The following is a 21,467-nucleotide window of genomic DNA, read 5'->3' as shown; positions in this document are numbered from 1 at the left end:
TAACCCATGCGAGAGCTGGACGTGGAAGCACACATATGTAATCGCAGTGCGTGTACGATGAGGTGGGAGGTGGAGATAGGAGATTCCCTGGAAGCTTCCAGACCAGCTAGCCTGGAATTATCAGTGGTGAAGCAACCAAAAGAGATCTCTTCAAGCAACATGGGAGATATAGACCTCCACTCTGGCAGGTTTTCCTTTGACTTACTCATGCATGACATGTCATAGCGCATGTGTACCTACATTCACACACACACACACACACACACACACACACACACACACACACACACACACGAGAGGGAGAGAGAGATGAGATAGAGATAGATGATAGATAGAGATAGAGGTGTATGTGTGTGAGAGAGACAGAGACAGAGAGAGAGACAGAGAGACAGAGAGAGAGAGAGACAGATCACTTCAGTATGTAGATGCTTAAATAGATATTTTTTGGTGGGAAAGCACCCAAAATGAGTTCCTGGGAGCTCTGGCCATTGCGTTTCAATATAAAGACCCATGATGAAGGCATTTCTACCACTTGTAGAAACATAGATGCAGCAGTGGTGAAGAGGGACCTAGCAAATTTGGATTTTCTGTTAAGGGAGTTTACTTGAAAGTGACACCCATCAGTTCTGCACAGATTCTCTTATCTAAAGCAAGCTTATGACCCGTCATTCTAGCGTTGCAATCCTACTATGTGCCCAGAGGGAAAATCCGGTATTGGGCAGTATTGTGGCTATATTCTAATGGGCACATCGTTTCATTCACTTAGGTAGCCGTACTGATTACTTCTGCTGTGGCCGGAAGCAGGAGGAGGCATTTATCCGGGTTCATGATTTTAGTCTGTCATGGTGAGACGCTAAGGTCATGGCAGTAAAAATGTGTGGTGGAAGCTGCTCACTTCATCACAGACCAGGAAGCATCCAGAGAAGCAGGAACCAAAAGCCAAGCACAGCCTTCAAAGCCTGAATGTGCGGATCTTGTACCAGTTAGAATTCACCTGGGAAGGCCCCTCAGCCACTGAACAGCACTAATGGCTAGGGAGGGGGTCTTCAAAACCCAAGCCTGTGGGAGCCTAACAGAGCAGATGTTAGGGTGACATTTAATGACACTTTCCTCTTGCTTCTCCTAATTTACCACTGAAGTTCATTTGTTCTTCCTTCTTGTTTATAAAATGTGATAACATTGACTGGAATGAGAGGCTGAGACTAGACTCCACCCTTCTTAAAAATAGCAGAAACACTTGAGTTCACAGAGGTTGGCTGAGGCTGTTTGGACTATCGGGTTCAACATTGTCCCTAACACTGGATTATTCTTCTGAAATACCTGTGCATATTTGATTTGCATTCATTAAAACCTCAAACCAATGGTGCAGACTGTATGGCACTGGCAGGGAAAGATCAGGTGAAAAGCTATCTCCCTGGAAGCAGCAGTGACGCTTACACAGAAGTTAACGTCGGAGCTGCGGAGACGGCTCAGCGGTAAGCGTGCATGCAGAGTGTGTTCCTCTGGCAGGAACTGGATTCTGTCCCCAGAACCCATGCCCGAAGGTTCACGATCACTGTAACTCTGCTCCAGGGGATCCCAAAAAATTATTTCTTTATTTTCTGTTATCATATTTGATTATTTAAAACAATTTTTAAATATATCTTAATGATATTCTTCCCATCTCAAGTCCTTCCATATCCTCTTCCTCTCCCTCCCTATCGAACTTCTTCCTTCTCAAAAAAAGCAAACAAAAATCCAGTACAACCGCCACAAACTAAGAAAACAATATACTAACCACCACTACCCCAACACACACACACACACACACACACACACACACACACACACACACACACACACACTCACTCACCAAACTGTAACCAAATAAAAGCACAGGAGAAAACTGTGGAGTCCATTATACGTTGGTCAGCTCCTCCTGACCATGAGGCCTGCCCTGGAGTTGTTGATATACCCGGTGTTGCTCCATTGGAAAAGAACTGAATTCCCTCTCCTTGCAGGTCTAAGTGACAGGTCAGTTGTTAACCTTTATCCCAGTAGCTAGGTTTTCATTCATTTTTTTTAAAAGAATATAACAAAATAGAATGATTGTACTTGTAGGTATATGTTTTCATTGATGACAATGTGGAATTGAATAACTAATTGATGTGCTTTTGCCTGAGGAAGAATTTCTCTCACTCTTACTATGACTTGATTGCTTATAGATTTCTTGTGTGTGTGTGTGTATGTGTGTGCGTGTGTGTGTGTGTGTGTGTGTGTATGTGTGTGTGTGTGGTGTGTAAGGTTATATTGTGTGGTCTTTCCCTGTCTGTTTGGCAAGTCTATTGTTGTGCGGCTCATTTTGGGCAGTCATGTGGGTGGGGTTTCATGGGTGTAGCTTACAACATTTCTAAGAGATACAATGTCCTAGCAAACTCCTGGATCCTCTTGCTCTGATGAGCTTTCAACCCCCCTCTTCTGTAGTGATCCTTGAGCCTTAGGTATAGGAGTGTTTTGTAGATGTGTCCATTGGAACTGAGCTCCACAACTCTGCATTCTGATTGGTTGTGCTTTTCTGCAGTGATCTCTAGCTATTGCAAAGAGATGTTTCCTTAATGAGGGGTAAAATCTACACTTACCTGGGAACATAAGGACAAATATTTAGAATGCAGTTAAGGACTGTGCTATTTAATAAAGTGGTGGTTTTTAAATGAAGAGGTATTGTCTTTTATGGAGAGTTTAATAAGATTGCCACTGAACAGTGGGAGTAGCTGTCTTTGGACTGTCTCCAAGCAGGTGAGATAAAACTCATTTTGATAGGAAGACAGGATATGTTCAGATTAGTTTTTGGACATTGATCTCCAAAGAGAAAAGAGCAAATGGCAAATTACTTTTTAGAACTATAATTTTAGGTACCATATTACAGGAATTATTTTCAAATTCACTTGTATTTTCGGCACGTGTTTCATTCACTTTCTATGTTCATTAGTGGCGTCTTCAATCTATTCCTCAGCATTAGCTTAAAAATCCTTAGTGTTTATCATTGTGGTTGTAGCTGCTGACGTGGAGCAGAACAAAGTTGCAATGAGTCTGAAAGCACAGGAGGCAGGTGGGCAGCGGATGAACGGCCTTTGAGCCAAATTCTAAGATTTGACTTCACCAAGCTCACTTCCCCTAATTATCCACTCCATGACTCCTGCAGAGTAGTAGATTTCTAGATGTTTGTGCATATCTTGCACTCTTACGTACAAATTTTAATGTGTTCTATTTTAATGCTTATTTTAAAATGTCCTCTTATTCTGTTCTGTGAATAATTTATATACATTTGCTATTCATCAGCTAGTTACCAAATGCCTGCAAGCTTGAACTGATAGGGGACCTCTAGTGGAAGTCTGAGGGCCATCAGATGAGGCAGACAGCTACCCTTCAAACCAGCACACGTTAATTTAAAATTACTGTCTACCACACAAGGCTGGGAAGGTCAGGGAATACAGCAGAGAGCCCCGAACCCACTACTGAAAAGCTTGGAGGGTAGGAAGATGTTCCTTGACATAAAGTGGAATCATCACAAGCCTTTAAAATATGACTCAGAAGACACTGGGAGAAAGGGTGTCCTGTGAAGTCTTTGTACTGGTCAAGACTAGATTTATTCCTCAAAAAATGAAAAGTCATGAGGTGTGCTGTAGCAGGAGAGAGTGGTGACACAGCTTTGGCCCTTATTCTGTGAAGAGTTGGACACTTTTGAGAGCTGCTGAGGACAAATGTCAGATCTGATACCTTTGTCCAGTTCCATTAGCATATATGAATTATATAAAGTAAGGTGTACCATTGCGACATATCCGATAGACAGGCATAGACTATACTTGATCATAATTACCACCTCAATCACTTTTCTTACACTACTCTTTTTCCTTCTCCTATCTATATCCTGATAGTATACTTACTATATACTCTATTTCCATATCCTTTTAGTCCACCCCCACATACACCTAGATTAACATAAAAAAAGAAAAATTAAGAGACAATTGTCCCTATGTAACTGGCTTATTTCACCTAATATACTGATCCTCAATTCTATCCCCATTTCTGCAAACAACATAATTACATTCTTTGTGGATGAATAAAGCTTTATTGTGCATATATACTACATTTCCTTTATCAATTATCCATGGGTGGGCACTCGGGCTTATTCCTTGATTTGGCTATTGGAAACAGCTATGAACATGGGTGTACAAATATCTCTATTTTTATACTCACTTTGATTTTCTTGGATATTTCTCCTGAGGTGATATGGCTGGATCATATGGAAGTTGTACTTTGGATTTTTGACTTGAGTCTTAGGAGGACGGTTCTTCTTGCTCTATGGAGAATGGTCCAAGTTGAGTAGGAGTGGGTGCAGAGGACTGGTCAGGGAATATTTTTGTGTCCATGTCATGCATGTAGTAAAGAGTATGGTCAAGGATATATAATTTGACATGCCATTGGATGGAACATAGAAACTGACTATAACAAAATGTCTGCAATCAGTGCTGCTGGGTTCAGGATTCAACCTCTGGCTCCCTAAAACAACAGCATTATTATGGCAAAAGTATCATTTATGTAAGTTGCTCTCATATATTAAAAAGTAGATACGTAACCTACATGTTTACTAGTTACATTAATCTTAAATGTTTAAATAATAGTTTTTTTCTATATAAATAATTGACCTTTTTATGTGGCACTGGTAAATTCTAGTACCTCTGTTTGGTAAAAGCCCACTTATTAGATGCTTGGTTTGTTTCATGGGGTCTTTTTTCTTACTTGGTGACTGTGGATTTGACAGCAAATGTGACCTTCATGTAGCTTTAAAAAAATCTATTTGTGAAATTTTATGCCATTTATAAGGACAGTGTCGTTTTACTCAAGTGAAGAATAGATAACAATAAATCATATCATAGTAATGTTGAAAGCTATATCATCAACTAGGACACATAAAAGAAATTACTTCTCATAGATGCTGTGCAAGTGTGCACAGACAGTTGCTTGCAGTGAGTTTGTCCAACACCATTTCCAGTCTTTGATGCTACACAAGCACTTATTCTTACCTTAGGCTCATCATTCTTTTGAATGATAACCAAGGAATTTTATAAGCCATGGAATTAATATTCTTGAAAAATCTACTCAAAGTAGTACAAAGATATTTTCCCTGAAAACTTGAGAGAACACTTGCTCTTTTTCTTTTCTCATTCCCCTCCTGTTTCTCTCCCAGCTTTGAAGACCCTCACTTTCTTGGTAATGACCCTTTCTATCCACACCCTCTATCTGTACATGCATTGACTATACTTTGAAACTGTACCCAGGAGACAGTCACCTTTATCCACCTTTATCATATAGTGCTTATCCAAACCAACATTACCTTCTTTATTAGTTCCTTCCTTCCTTCCTTCCTTCCTTCCTTCCTTCCTCCCTCCCTCCCTCCCCCCTCCCTCCCTCCCTCCCTCCCTTTCTTCCTTCCTTCTTTCCTTCTTTCCCCTTCTCTCTCTCTTCCTTCCTTTCTTTTTTTTTGCAGTTTCTGTCCATTCTTCAGGCTTTTGTCTTTGACCTGAGGGTTATAGTCTGGGCCCAGCAGTCTATGACTCTTTAAAAATATCGCCTATTCATTCATGTTCCTTTAAGCGAATGGTACTCTAAAATCTTTTTTTTTTTTTTTTTTTTTTTGGTTTTTCGAGACAGGGTTTCTCTGTGTAGCTTTGCGCCTTTCCTGGAACTCGCTTTGGAGACCAGGCTGGCCTCGAACTCACAGAGATCCGCCTGGCTCTGCCTCCCGAGTGCTGGGATTAAAGGCGTGCGCCACCACCACCCGGCGGTACTCTAAAATCTTAATGCATCCTCCCACAGCATGACCTGGTCAGTCGCTGTTTTTGATGCCTGGATGTTCTTCCTCTCCATACCTTGATTGGTTCCCTCACATGACTTAGGGATCTACTGAGTCTGATCAGAGAGACATTTGCTGACTACCTTACTTGAAATAGCACTGGTGCATCATTTAGATTTCATTTTCCTGCCTTGATTTCCATTCCATGTGTTACTCTCCTAATAAATATACATGCTTGTTTATTTGCTTTTTTGTTTCTCTTTCTACCTTTGTCCATTTGAATATACACTGCCTTTGGAAGAGCATCTCATTGTAGCAGATGTTCAGTCAACACTGGCTTAGTAAATATATATTAGAGACTGGTGTTTTCTAGAAACGTGGCAAACAGGGAGCTGATGCTTCTCTAAGCTTCCAGCAATACAGCATACCAGTGCCAACACACCGACCTTATGGCTTCTTGCCTCCATAATTGCAAATGAAATATTGGGACTGTTTGAAGACACATTTGTGACAATTAGTTTCATAACTAATGTAGTTTGTGAGTTAAAAGGTGATTCAGAATGCTTTTAGTCAGTGCTACAGCCACTGTGCCTTGGAGTTAGCATTGGGGATAAGTCATTGGTATTATTCACTATGTAATTATTTTTCCTTTAAAGATACTGCTTTTACCTGCCCTCTGGTGTTATATATGGCTATGTGCTTTCTTAGAATGGTGACTAATGTTTAGAAATAACACATATAACCGTCCAATGTAATTTATGTTGCCTATCTACTCTTAAAAGTGGGAATACAAGTCCTGGCATGTGGTCCACCTAGCAGGGATCATGTCCTTAAAGACGACTAACTCTTAGCATCACCTTGTGTTTTACTTGTCTGCAATTTTCTGAGCAAGCTAGGCTGGCTGTCCAGAGAATCCCAGGGATGAGCAAGTGAGGCTGGCTGTCCGGAGACCCCAGGGATGAGCAAGCTAGGCTGGTTGCCCAGAGAGCCCCGGGGATGAGCAAGCTAGGTTGGCTGTCCAGAGACCCCAGGGATGAGCAAGCTAGGCTGGCTGTCCAGAGACCCCAGGGATGAGCAAGCTAGGCTGGCTGTCCGGAGAATCCCGGGGATGAGCAAGCTAGGCTGGCTGTCCGGAGAATCCCGGGGATGAGCAAGCTAGGCTGGCTGTCCGGAGACCCCAGGGATGAGCAAGCTAGGCTGGCTGTCCAGAGACCCCGGGGATGAGCAAGCGAGGCTGGCTGTCCGGAGACCCCAGGGATGAGCAAGCTAGGCTGGCTGTCCGGAGACCCTGGGGATGAGCAAGCGAGGCTGGCTGTCCGGAGAGCCCTGAGGATCAGCCTATTTCCATTTCTCCAGCACTGGGACTACAAGCACAGGCCACAATGCTCAACGTTTTTTTAATGTGGCCTTTAAGGACTCAAAATCGGGTCCTCATGATTTCAGGGCGAACACTTTGCTGACTGAGCTATTACCCCAACCTCTAATCTTTCTCCTTAAGTAGATACATGCATGGTTTTATAATACTGATTATCTGATAGCTTTCAGTTACTAGCATATTTCATTATATAGCATCTAACACAAACAATAATAGGTCCAGCCTATATTGTTTGCTCCCAGGGTTCTTGGAAGAGTCTAACAACCAGCCGAGGATTCTAATCTGAGGGATATTAAATGAATCTAAGCACACTGAGTTCTTCAGTCCATTCACTTTATTCTTCTATGGCGATTCAATCTACACAGTTTATTTTCTGTTCTCATCCTTAGCTCCTCTCGGTCCCTCCTGCTCTCAGTCCCTTCTGCTGTTCTCTCATCCCTATCTAGTTCTTTCCATCTCCGTCCTCATCCTTGTTCTTCTCCATCTATTCCCCCAGTGCTCTCAGAGAACCAGTGTATATACACACACAGTAATTCTTTGGCAAAGCAATGTGAGGCTTAAAGTTTTCAGGGTCGCAGAGAGAGGTGATAAGGACCCACACATAAAGCAATTAATTGTCAGCTTCCAATTACAACCCAAAGGGGCAGTGACTAAAGGGGAGTTCTCTGGTAGGGTCAACTAAAGGCTAAGATCAATTAGGGAATTTATGTGCTCAAACTATTGTAGCATGAATCTTAAAAGTTCTTATTAATAAATCAAACCTAAGGCCAGTTATTGGGGTGAACACTGGAAGGTCAGAGTACCAGAACAAGCCACAGCTATCTCACCTCGCTGGATTCTCAGCTGGTCTTGTTTCCTCAGACTGGAGGCCTCTGAGTCCTCATCCAGAATGGGTCTCAGCTGAACTGCTGCTCAAAAGCCTAAATGCTTAACCAGGCCAAATGCTTAACCAGGCAAATGCTTAACCAGCCAAATGCTTCTAGTTTCTGGTCCTCACGCCTTATAAACCTTTCTGCTTTCTACCACCACTCCCTGGGATTGAAGGCTGCTTTCTGGGATTAAAGGTGTGAGTCACCATGCCTGGCCATTTTCAATGTGGCCTTGAACTCAGAGATCCAGAGGGATTTCTGTCTCTGGAATGCTAGGATTAAAGGCTTGTGCTAACATTTTCTAGCCTAAGCATCTTGTGGCTTTTCTGTTCTCTGACCCCAGAGAAGTTTATTAAGGTACACAATATTTTGGGGAACACAATACCACCACAAACTATAATCTAGAAATGGCTAGGTAGAATGTTAGGGGTCAGTAAGTCACAAGAAAGTCAACTGTCTTTGGCGCCACTTTTCTCACTTGGCCCAGCTGCAGCTACTTTCTGATAGGGAGGGGGACATATGCTAGGTGGCTCAGCAACCTGTGTCAGAGCATGTAGTATTTGGTTAGTAAATTATTAGTAAATTAATAAATTGCTCAGAGTAATTGCTGAGGAGGAGATCTAGGAATAGACCCTGGTTGAGGAGGAATTAAAACTTAATTTGCACAAGAAAGAAGCTTGGCACCTATCCCCTGCCTGGCCTTGAGGGCAATCTCCTTGGGTCAGTGGGAAGTAACTGCCTTAACTCAGTAACTAGCAAGTGGCTAAAACATCATCGAGGAATGGGAGCAGTAAATCTCTTAAGTTAGGGTCTTGTGTAAATAACCCAGGGTGAAGGTAAGGGGTTGAGGATTTAATTGTTAGTAGTTCTTTCTCTATCTGTCGGTGATATGAGCTAATGTTTATCTATGTGCAGTTTTGTCCTTGGAAAAAGGTATCTTTGCTGAAATACTTTTGCCTGGAGAATGACCTTGGCCAGATATATGTTAATGAAAAATAAACACAGCTGGCGACAGTTATCCAATCACCCCAAATGTATATGGAAAGTTGTGCCCAAGATTGAGATGCAGTCATGAGAGTACATGTACACATAACAAGGAAATGCATGGTAAATGGGGAGAATCATAGCTGTTATTGCACAAGAAGTTTACAATAAGAAGCAGCCAGTTCATTCAAAAGGCAGTAATTCCATAACGCCTTGCATGATGGTTTCCTCTAACAGAACCCTTGGTTCTGATAGGTTGACCTTCTGAACACTAGTTGTCACCTGCTGTATACTCCATGGACTTTTGTTACCAGTGGCTCTCAATAAGCATCAACCTCACCACTACTTTCTTCAACAATGCTATGAACCTCTTCAGATGAAAAACATCTGTTTGAAACTTAAGACACTATTAAACATATAAGTTAACAAAACTCTATTATATAAATCTTCAAATTCTTTCAATGAGAATAAACTGTTTTCTTTAAAATGATAAAAATGCCCTCTGTTAATTTTCAAGAAATACTCTGTTTCCAAACATACACACAAAGTACACGGCCCTGACTAGTTTCATCTTTTCTGTGGATTTCCAGTCACATGAAACAGTGTGTAATAGAGAGAGCAGGGAGCTCAACTTGCAGCAGTCACATCAATGGCTTTCCTGGACATCCTGGACTAGGACATCTTCTGATGTAGTGCTCAGTCATTCTGGCAGGTTGGAATTTGTGCTTCTCTGTAATTACCTCTCCTTGATTGTGGGCAGGTCCTGACGACCCTCCTCTTCCAAACAGAGTATGACAAAAGTAGGAATTGTCACTTTTATGATTTGATCATGAAATGTTGTGATTTCTCAACTGCAGGCCTCTGCTCTCTGCCTCTTTTCTTGTGCCCACTTGGGTTGAGTGTAGGCTGGCAAAGAATGGGAAGTGCCCTCCACTGACAACCCCGGTGGTAACTGACCTCCCCCAACAACCTTGCATGTGAGAGTGGAAGCCTGCCTCTCCCTAGTTGAGACTTGAGATGACTTTGACCTCAGCATCACATTGATTACAATTGTATGAGAATCTGATCCGTGTAAGCAGCATAGATTCCCAAACCACAGGAAGATAAACTCAGCTTATCTCAAGCCTGGAGGTAGTTGTCACACAGCAGTAACTAGCTAATACAAATATCTGTTTTGCCATTTAGTAGACATTCATATGTGCTTTCACTTTTGTCACATAACATTGAAATATGTATTCAAGGGCCAAGATTCAACAAATGAATGATTTTTACTGCTTTACAAAAGGCCGTCTCAAGTATAACTAGCTGTTGAGTACATGGTGGTGTAAATACAGAGTCTGCTAGTGCTGGTTTTACCATCTCAGTTCATGCTAAACCACCAGCCAACTACTCACTGCTGTAGTTGCAACCGTGCAAACGTCAATACAGTGGAAGAACCCGGATGACAAGACTGCATTAAAAAGGCGGATGATGTGAGGCTGACTGACTTCACAGGGCTTCTGGAAAGCATGCTGGGGCCCTTGCAGATCCTCCAATCCCACTTTCATTGCTGCTCATATTCAGCGGCACGATGATTACTCTGCTGAACTAATTTTCTGTCCCTGGTTGGTATGTTACAGCGTAGTAAAGTTGTCCCAAGAAAAGGAAGTGCATGATTCTCTTTATTTATCAAAGGAAAAAAAAATGGGCTCTCTAAACCTTGAACATTCTCCTGCAGAGTGCATTTATGTGACTGACAGCTTAGTCACCCCTGTCTGCTGAAATGTGGTTTCGCATCAATATTTACCTCCACCAGCTCAAAACTGCATCTCAAGACCACAGTGATGACTGTGGTGCTTACTGTCTACATATTTCTTCTTCATTTCTTTTTTTAATTGAAAATAGATTATTCTCTTATATAATACATCCCAACCACAACTTCCCCAGGCTCATTCCTCCCAGCTCCCTTTACTTCTTAACTGAAAAGGGAGACATTGCAAATATGTTTTTGCTGTGTGTGACTATATGCACATGTTTGTATATTTGTGTAAATTTGATAAATAAGATTCTGGTATAAGTTTGAAGATGATTTACATATATTTTCAAGTATACAGGATGTGAATAATGATACTTGCTATAACAGAGGACATGTATAGCTATATATATATATATATATAATATATTATATATATATATTATATATATATATATATAAAATTTGAAGATTATATAGTACTTTCACCAAGACAAAATTATGGCTAGTATCTTTACACAAAGATATTTTTGTATCTTTCATCTTTCTCTTGTACATGAAGTTTGTTCAGGGAGGAGCTTAAAATTCCTTAGCAAATAAATGAGCAGTTTCAACACTAGAATTTGCTTCAAAACTCCTACTTGTGGTTGTAGATAAACTGAGTAGCCAAGTAAATTGATTTAACTGTAAAGTAACACGATGTGATTTTTCACCTTAAAGGTGGCATTATTTAACTATTCAAAATAGTAAGAATTCAAATATTTTCCACTTTTTTCCTAAATCATTTACTATGTAAAAGATAGTGATAATAAAATATTTTAGGGATCTTCTTTTTGCATGTGATCCTGTATTTTATGAATCGTAAGTTTATAAATATGAATATATATGACATAATAATTATAAAGTAAAAGAAACACACCAGAATTATATTTAAAATGATGTTAAGAGATTTCAAGGCCGTAAAGAGTGAATCTGTCTTATTAAACATGGATCTGATGCGCAGATGTTGCAAGATAGTCTCTGTTAGTTTACAAACCAGATCCTATCTTCTGATGTGTCTTGTAGAGCCTGCTGGGACCCTCGCTCACCTGGGGTGATGGATGTTGATCCTGGAATTGACAATAGGAAACATTAGCATACTGGGTAGTCTCATTTCATTGCAAGGACATCTCTCACCACACCACCACCTCCATTTCTGTCATAAAACTATGAAACCACTAAGAAAACATGATGGGAAAATCTGAAAGTAGCCAAATAATTTTTGTGGGTGGCTAATATTTTATTCTTTTTACACACCACGTCTATTGGAAACAAGATGAAATGTGTTTCTGAAATAAAAGTGCTCTCACACAGTAGAGACACAGCATGTTCTTTGTGGACTGCTGTGGTTTGAGTCTGCAAAGGGGAGCCCCTGGCTATGCATATATTAGTAACTGTTGTATAATTCATAGCCAAGGAGTCCTACTATTAAAAACTAGGATCTAGGCTATTTATCATTTATCATTAATGAAGCTTTGCAAATGTGCATGGTATTTAACTAGAGATGGAATTGTGCCAGACAAATTGCTCTCCTTGAGGAGCCTCCCAGCTGAAAGCATGCAGGAGCAAGAAGGTAGGAATAACAGAGGCTGATAGAGGGTTATCAACTTGGCATTGCCTGACCTAGCAGGTGGATGAGAAGGAGAAACTAAGAGATGAGAAGTGATTTTCAGACTCGAAAGATGTTGAACAAAGAACAACGAAAATCTGAGCACAAGCAATCGCATCATAAGAGAAGATTGGGGCTTGTTATAAGACATGTCTGTGTCCTGAGCTCACATACTGCCTTGTGTGTCTGGGGACTGCCTCCTACTCATAATCTAAACCAGTGCTCTCAACCACCAGCCTCCTCAGAATCAAATGGAGGATGACTAAATTGCAGATTGCTAGTCTATGCACAGAGAAAAGCTTAGCCATCGGGGCTAATGCCCTGAATTTGCATTTCTAGAAAGTTCTTCAGAATTGCTCTGCTGCTATGCATTTTGGGCCCCCCAGTCTGAGACCCTGCTTCCTGATACAGGATGGAGTCAGTGATAATTTTATTTTTTGTCAGTCAATGGCCCAATGCTGTCTCCTTTTCTAGGAATTTCCCTTAGATTGAGTTTTATCTTTTCAAACTTAGGTACAACAACCCCAGATTCATGCTGGCATATGTTTGCACTAAACCACTGGGAGCAATACATTTCTTTGGTTGATTGCTGGATGACCAATTTGTGTGTTTATTTGTTTCTTTGATTGTGAGAACTTTTTCTTCTCTTCTCTTATTGTAGTTGGAATTTTCTTTGGGACGCCAACCAGCTCCCAAATAAAGACACAGAGACTTATTATTAATTATGAATGCTCAGCCTTAAGTTTGTCTCAGTAGCTCTTTTAAATTAATTTAACCTGTTTCTATTCATCTATGTTTTGCCTCCGGGCTTTTTCCCTTTCTTTCCTTCTGTATGTCCTGCTTCTCCTGTCTGTCTGGCCAGCGGCACCTCTCTGGTGTCTCTCTTTCTTTCTTCCCTTTGCCTGAATTTCTCCTCCTCCTCCTTACTCTCCCTGCCTGGAAGTCCTGCTTGTATCTCCTCCTTTGTTATTGGCTGTTTAGCTTTTTATTAGACCAATCAGGTGCCTTAGGCAGGCAAGGTAAAAGCAACATCTTTACATAACTAAACAAACACAGCACATCTTTACATAGTTAAACAAATATTCCACAACATTAGATCAAAATGTAACTTTTTATAAAGTGAGCATTCAGCATAATCTCAAAGTAAAAACATGGTCTGTGTTTGTCCTTAAATTTTTGTCTACTCTTTTCAACAAATACAATTTTCTTAGGTGATGAACATCTTATGGGTAATACAGATAAAAGAAAGTATTATGAGCACAATAAAAATATACATCTTTACTTCCAGTTACTCTTGAGGCTGCGGTGAGATTGAGAGAATCTATTTCAAAAAAAGAGGGGGAAAGAGGAGGAGTGAGAGAGGGACAGAGACAGAGATAGAGAGGAAGAAAGCAAGCAAAGGGTGAGAGGGAGAGACAGAGGGAAGGAAGAAGGAAGAGAGGGAGGGAGGAAGGGAGGGAGGAAGAAAATATAGCACATACTTTCAGCCCATCACTCAGGAGGTTGAGGCAAGAAGATCATGGGTTCAAGGAAACTCTGGTGTACATCCTGAGACTCTGTCTCAAAAAAATTAAAATGTCAAAATATGTACATAACATAAAATACTACTGTAGGAAGAGAATGAGCAACATTGCATTTTCAGAGCAGCATGAAATAACGTAAGGGCAGTGAGCAACATAACACTGACTGAGCTGTCCCAGATGGTCACACACATCACACTCTTTAATTTAAATATCACAACAGAATTGAAACAAGGGTGCTCGCTTTACACGCGTGGGGTTGACTCGAGCAGGAAGGAAGGAACTTACCAAAATCATACGTCTGTCAGAGGGGAGAGGAAAAGCCTATCATTAGTGCATAGATGTTGTGAAAGATTAGCATTTTAGTTAATTCACTACTTAATTTTGACAGCAATAGAAACCCTATCTAAGACACAAATATATATAGTTTCAAAATGTTGGTAGCATCTGAAGAGGTGGAGGTAGCAAGACAAGGTCAGGCAGCCTTAAGTGTATAAGAAATGTTTTATTACATTTAGATTAAGAAATGCGAGCCAGGGACTGGAGAGATGTCTAAATAGTTAGAGCAGTGGCAGCTCTTTCAGAGGGCATAGGTTTGGTTCCCAACTACCAATCCAGAACCCACATCATAGCTCACTACTGTCTGCAACTCTGGTCCCAGAGCATCCATCTTCTGGTCTCTGCTGGCCCTGTATGCTCATGGTACACAGACATACATGCCAACAAAGCACGTATACAAGTAAAATAAACATAAGGGGAATAAAGAAATGTGAACCAAATATGGCAAACGTTGATAACTATTAAAAGATGTCAGTTAACTGAAAGTTTTTCTTTTCACATCTGCATTTATGTTTTTGTTTGTGTGTGTGATTAAAGATGACAGATTTTTGTGGACAGAGTCTTGAAGGAAAACATCTCACGACAGTCAAGCTGTAATTCTCAGAAGGTTTTGTTTTTCAACTTCTAAAGTTATTTTGTTTTCTCCTTTTATTAAAAACAGTTTCTCATACAATACACCCTGATTACAGTTTCCCCTCTACTCTGTCCTATCAGTTCCTCCCTGCATCCCTCCCATCCAGATCCACTTCCTTTCTGTCTCTTATTAGAAAAGAACAGGCTTCTAAGAGATAACAACCAAACACAGAAAAATAAAATATAATAATAAGATAAAACAAAAACCATCACACTGAAGTTGGACAAGGCAAATCAACAGAAGGAAACGAGCTCCAACAGAAATCACAAGAGTTTTCTTCTTTCTAGTGATGCTTTATCACTACTCTGACATTATATCCTCTGAAGAGATAACCCTTAAATCATTTTGGAACTAGATCATGAATCAGAGCTCCCAACACTCCTGACATTCCTGGCTTCTGGCAAGAAGGGGGCTGCCCAAAACCCAAGGACATTTCTAACTTTAAGCCAAGAATAAACTGGTCACTTTTCTTTCTTTTTTATTAAGCCCATAACAGTCGACCCAATTTCTGTCTCCTGTTCTCATCATTTTCCCCTCTCAAGAAATAACCTGAGTTGCCATTATAGAATTGGAATGCTGACCATTATGACTTCTTCCAGCTGAATGGGGTATCAGGTGTGATATTTGGAGTACCTGTCCATGGGCCTATCTAAAAGACCTCACCAAACTTTCCCAGTAGTTTCACTGTATACCTTCCAGATGTAGGAGGAAAGAAGTAGCTGACAGATGCCTGGAAGGAAGAAGCAGAGCTAGAGTTATTAGTGTTATAGACCGTAAGTAGGGGACAAAGAAGCCAAAACAGGATTTTCAAAAAAAATGTCTAAACCCAAGTCCATTGAATTCTCAACAGGCTCACAAAAGCATTCACCCAATTGACTCCTCCCTTGTTTTTCCTTTGGCCTCCAAGACTGGTCTTGGGAGTGATGAAACCAGGATCTGATTTCAGGCACTTCAATAGCGGCTGATATGGCAAGAATCCCACAGCAGTAAGGTCCCTCTCAGGTGGCTTTTTAGAGAAGAATTTAACCATCTTTGAATATTTAGGTTAAAACATTGGTGGGCCTGTCTTTCTTGGTTGTAGGGGGTTGAATTGAGCCAAGAACTGGGAAACATTTTTATTATTATTTTTATTAAACATAATTATTATTATCACTAGTGAGAAATAGATTTCTAAATAGAATATGGATTTAAATAAGGGGAGTGAAGTCCCTTGGGTTGCTAAAGAAACATAACACTCATTGTAGTGTTTAGTTGTAACCTTCATGTTGGGCATTTCAATTAACTATGGTTTTTACTATCATGGCTAGTGGAGGGTCTGGTCCTCATGGTGATGGGGTCAGGAGGAGACTCTGAGTCCTGAGCCTTCCTTTTACCAGTTGTTCCATCCAGGAAGTATTGAGGAAGTTTCCCCGTGTTGACCCTCCTCTTTGTAGACTAGACCAATAGACTATGGTTTCTGTCCTCCTCAAAAGAGAGGATGGGTGATATACTACAGCTAAGGACATCTCAAGAGATAGTTTGGACACACCAGGGACCTCGTGGACTTTGTAGGACAAGGACAAAATATTGTCTCATAATTCCTTTGTCCGCATGACAATATGCCTCCAAATGTAGTTATTGATCACCTGGGTCAGTTTACCAGCTTGGTATTTTTAACTACTATGCAATAATTAGAAAAAGCTTGAGCAAAAAACAAGCACTTTTAAATAAACCTTGATTAGACATGCATTTTTTCTTTAAGCCAGTACTTATAACTGTTATCAAGAGACCAATAACTGTTGATTTAAGTAGAGATTTGATATCAAAGTGTTGAACTTTGACCCTAGAAACTTAATTTACTTTTATTTTATATGCGTTGGTGTTTTGCCTGCCTGTATGTCTGTGTGAGGGTGTTGGATCCCCTGGAAGTTGGAGTTACAGACAGTTGTGAGTTGCCATGTGGGTGCTGGAAATTAAAGCCAGGCGCTCTGGAAGAGCAGCCAGTACTCTTAACCACTGAGTCATCTCTCCAGCCTGACCCTAGAAATTTTAATATATATTACATATATTATAATGTATATATTATGTATTCTATTCTCTCTCTCTCTCTCTCTCTCTCTCTCTCTCTCTCTCTATATATATATATATATATATATATATATATATATATATATATATATATATCTTTCCTAAGAAGGTAATTTTAACAACTGCTTCTATAGTCAAGAAAAGTTTTGACATTCTGGGTTAATCAAAAGTACAGCCATTTTCTGTGCTAGGAAACTTTTTAGTCATTAACGTGCTAATGGAATTGTGAATTGCCAAGAGGGTAATGTCTTAAGAAATATTTCCCAAGCTTATTTGATCACAGAAGCCTTTTACTTTTTATAATGAAACATCTATTAACATCTTGTGGGTATTTTGGGAAATCTTGTTATACATCATAACACTTAATTTCCCCTAATTGTTTTATGTAATTTAACTTGATTTCCATGATTATATTTTCCATCTCCTTCAAGACAGGACCTATATTTCATCCATTTTAGCTGGTACTACTTTGATGGTTTGTTTGATTTTTCTCTTAGAAATTATTTCATAGTTCATGGTGTTAAGTATAGATCTGGGGCAGAAGGCTGTAATAATGTTAGTTCTACAGTTTGAAAGGGGCCTAAAATACAGATCTGAAGAAAAGTAAGATTAACATTAAGACTATAAGTATTTTTCAGATGAGTGCAGTATATTTTCACTAAGATATTTTCAGAATCAACATGTGTGTACTCATTTATTTATGCATTCATCTTACTCAACAAATAGTATGAAACGTTGAAAACTGAAATCTTTGTAAAATACAGAAATTGGACATGATCTGGTGTGTAAGATTTCTCAGAATTAAATCCCTAGTGATTCTTCATAGTAAATATATCAGTCTTTTGAAATTGTCTTAAGCAGAAATCCAATCTACAGCTTTATCTAAGAAGCCAACTCACTGGAGGATTTGCGTCACTATGTATGTCTCAAATCCCTTGATCAGCAAAGATGTAATTTTGACATAATACCAAACACGATAAATAGAATCAATTAATATGAGACTGTCTCAAGCATTTAAGGTTAGAAGTAAGTTTCTTGCATTCTACTCCTGCAATCATATGTAAGCATATGGAAATAAACATGAAGTAAAATTGAAGTGCCTTAAGGCACTTAGCCTGTGTCCATGGGAGTGCTCTAGAGAGGCAGTTTGGAATTCCTATTCCAAAATCATAACTCTACCATAGTTTTTGGGTTTATCAAATTCTGCTGTAACTTATTTAAGAATAAAGCATTTGGATCTAATTTGTTTTTTTAAAAATTTTGTTATGATTATAACCATTCTGAAAAAACAGTTTGGTAGACTTGTGCAAAAAAAATGGAAAAATAAAAGTAAAATAAGATGCTGGGGAGATGGTTCAGTGGTTCAGAGCACATGCTGATCTCACGGTGGATTCTGGTTCAGTTCCCCCAGCGCCCACTTGGAAAGGGCAATATTGCTTGTAGTCCAGTTCCAGAGAATCTACTGTCCTCCTCTGATCCCTAAGGGAATTGCACACCCTGCCACAAAACATATAATTTAAAATAAAAATAAAATATTTTAAGGGTTAAACAACTGTCCCTTGAAAAAGCACAATTTGTTCACATTTAGTATTTTATTTTAAATACAGATTTATGTTATTTCCTTTTTAAAATTAATTTGGAATCCTGAAATTTCTAGAGAAAATTAACATAAATGTAAAAAATAATTTGAGTGTTCAGGGTTATTGAGATATAATACTGAGTAAGTTTTTCCTGCAACCGGTCTGCAGATACCGAGAAAGTTGTTACAATTAATTTTTAATTCCTTTTATTATTTTAATTTTGAAAATACAGTGGTATCAGCAAACATTTACCTCATTAAATTTGATCACATGCTGATGTTTATCTGAAACAGTTGTGAGAAACTGACTTTTACATCAAGTGGAAGGCATGGAGGAGGAGGATGTGGTTTTTGCTCCGGGTGCCTCTGGCGACATTCCTACCTTAGCACTCCTTGTCTTGGGTCACCACGCCCTCAGTAAAGTTATAATTGATAGTTGCTTGAAATTTTCTGTATCTACAGAAACTTGTGCTTGCTAATGCACTGTGGTACCTTAACAGGATTCCAGGCAGCTGCCCCCGTCTCTAACTGACTCACTTTCTACTTCCAGTCGAGATAAGGGAACTCCATTTTGTAAGTTAACATAGGTAATGGCCGACCATGAACACATTGCTCTGTTAACTCCCTAACAAATTCAATGCCACCAGCATGATATTTTCATGTTACTGTAATAAAGTGGAATAATCCTGTGGTGATACAAACAAAATTGAGTATGAATTAATAAAGTTATGTTAATATGCTGAGAATGTGGCATTGGCATTCAGTTGGGAGGATACTTTCCTAGATAAAAACATTTTAAAAATTACCTTTTATTCTGTGTGCAGGAGCAAACATGGATTTTTAGTGCACTGTGTTTTTAAAATGTGCTACTGTTTTCCTGTATGGAGGGCTTCCTTGATACTACACTTGATCTTAGCCAAAAGGCCAAGAAGCGAAGAGGGCTTCCTTGAAAAATGAGTGTTTGTGGGAAAAGATGGACACACACACACACACACACACACACACACACACACACACACATCATAAACTTTTCACAAGATAGGAAAACAGGATGAAGAGTAACATTTGTAAGCACACATTTCTTATTTCATACAGTTCATGTGTCTCTGCTTTTAGGAGAGGCCTCACTGGGTCCTATTGGTTCAAAGATATCATGAGATTGCACTCATCTAGGAGACACATGGCTCAGGACTTCACTTGCTCAGGATGAGCCATCTTTCTTTCTTTCTTTCTTTCTTTCTTTCTTTCTTTCTTTCTTTCTTTCTTTCTTTCTTTCTTTCTTTTCTTTCTTTCTTTCTTTCTCCTTCTTCTCCTTTTTTTTTCAAGATAGGGTTTCTCTGTGTAGTTTTGGTGCCTATCCTGGATCTCATTCTGTAGACCAGGCTGGTCTTGAACTCACAGAGATCCACCTGGCTCTGCCTCCCCAGTGCTGGGATTAAAGGTGTGCACTACCACCCCCTAGCTTTTTTTTTTTTTTTTAAAGATTTTATTTATTATGTATACAGTGTTCTGCCTGCATGTATGCCTGCATGCCAGAAGAGGGCACCAGATCTCACTGTAGATGGTTGTGAGCCACCATGTGGTTGCTGGGAATTGAACTCAGGACCTTTGGAAGAGCAGCCAGTGCTCTTGACCTCTGAGCCATCTCTCCAGGCCCAGGATGAACTATCTTAACCACATAGCAAACAGTGGGCACTGGCTCTTAGTAGCAGGTCCCCAGTACTCAGCGGACACAGGCCACTGGACTGAGGAATTGAGTTCCCCCTTCCCAATGCTACTGGCTTCTTCTAGAAAGAGTAACATGAGAGAACAAGAAAGGACTCTGAGGAGCTAACCTCACTCTCAGTTTTGTATTGAATGCAGAAGTTGTCTTTGGTCATTAAATGAGATACCTATGCATGTGTGAATAATTAGTGGGGATCTTGAGAGAGGCCTCCCACAGTGGTCTGCACCCCCATATCATTAATCTAGAAGATACCCCACAGACTTGACTACAGGACAGTCTGATGGAGGAGACATTTTCTCAGCTCAAGTTCTCTCTTCCCACACAACCCTGACTCATGACAAGATGATAAAATGCTAATTGGCCCACGTGCCATGGCAGTATGGGGTAGAATTTATATATTCATAGAATTTACTTCCTGGGCCAAATATGCAAGGGATGGGAGATGAAGATAACACATGTCATGCTGCACTGTCTGTTTGATAACCATGCATAAACTAGACTAAAATTTTAGTGCACTGCTTAGATTTTTGTAAAGGCAAATCAAAAGTTTAGTGGAAAGAGCTATTTCCAGAGGTGTTATAAGAGTTTATGGGAAATAACAAACAGAATGCGATGAGTGCAACAGCCAGCTTCTACTAGGCACAGTGGAGGAGACGGTACCAGAATCCAGAGAAGACTGCATCACTTAGGAAAGCTCCATCTTTCAATAGAGGGATGCAGCCAATCATAGGTGACCTGCAAGGAGGATTTAAGAAATTAAGTCCTTTGAGGTCATTTGCCCTTCACCTCTAACCCCAAGGAGGTATCAGATTCATCTCATTGGTACTATCCAGACAAGGACCAGGATTTGGATTAAGGTGAGGGATGTGGATCTGGAAAGGCCATAAGGAGATAATACAGAAGTGTCATTAAGATTGTCAAGACCCTTCCCAGAATATACTCTTTTGCTTTATTGTAATGAAACTAAGAACTAAAAATGGCATTTTGATGTCTGCTACTAGGTCCCAGGACTCAAATCATTAATCTAATAATTACCTTCGGCAGGTGACTTACTTTCTGTGAGTCGCAGTTGTGCTGAAAGAACCATGGTCTTAAGTCCATGTGTTTCACAGCACGGAATGATTGACAGATGCATGTGAAGTACTTGAAGCATCCCACAAC

The 21,467-nt window shown here is 39.9% G+C and overlaps 1 protein-coding gene and 1 pseudogene across 9 annotated transcripts in view; one reads left to right on the top strand and one right to left on the bottom strand.

Moving 5' to 3' along the window:
• Inpp4b (inositol polyphosphate-4-phosphatase type II B) overlaps positions 1-21,467 on the top strand; it is a 789,997-nt gene that overhangs the window by 287,863 nt on the left and 480,667 nt on the right. The window lies entirely within an intron of this gene.
• LOC128104891 (uncharacterized) lies at positions 19,348-19,516 on the bottom strand (annotated as a pseudogene).

The sequence above is a fragment of the Peromyscus californicus genome, unplaced genomic scaffold (genome assembly GCF_007827085.1).
Source record: "Peromyscus californicus insignis strain IS unplaced genomic scaffold, ASM782708v3 Scaffold_8__1_contigs__length_139910024, whole genome shotgun sequence".
Taxonomy (NCBI): Eukaryota; Metazoa; Chordata; class Mammalia; order Rodentia; family Cricetidae; genus Peromyscus; species Peromyscus californicus.
The sequence above is the reverse complement of the archived record's forward strand: the minus strand, read 5'-3'. Positions and strand labels throughout refer to the sequence as shown.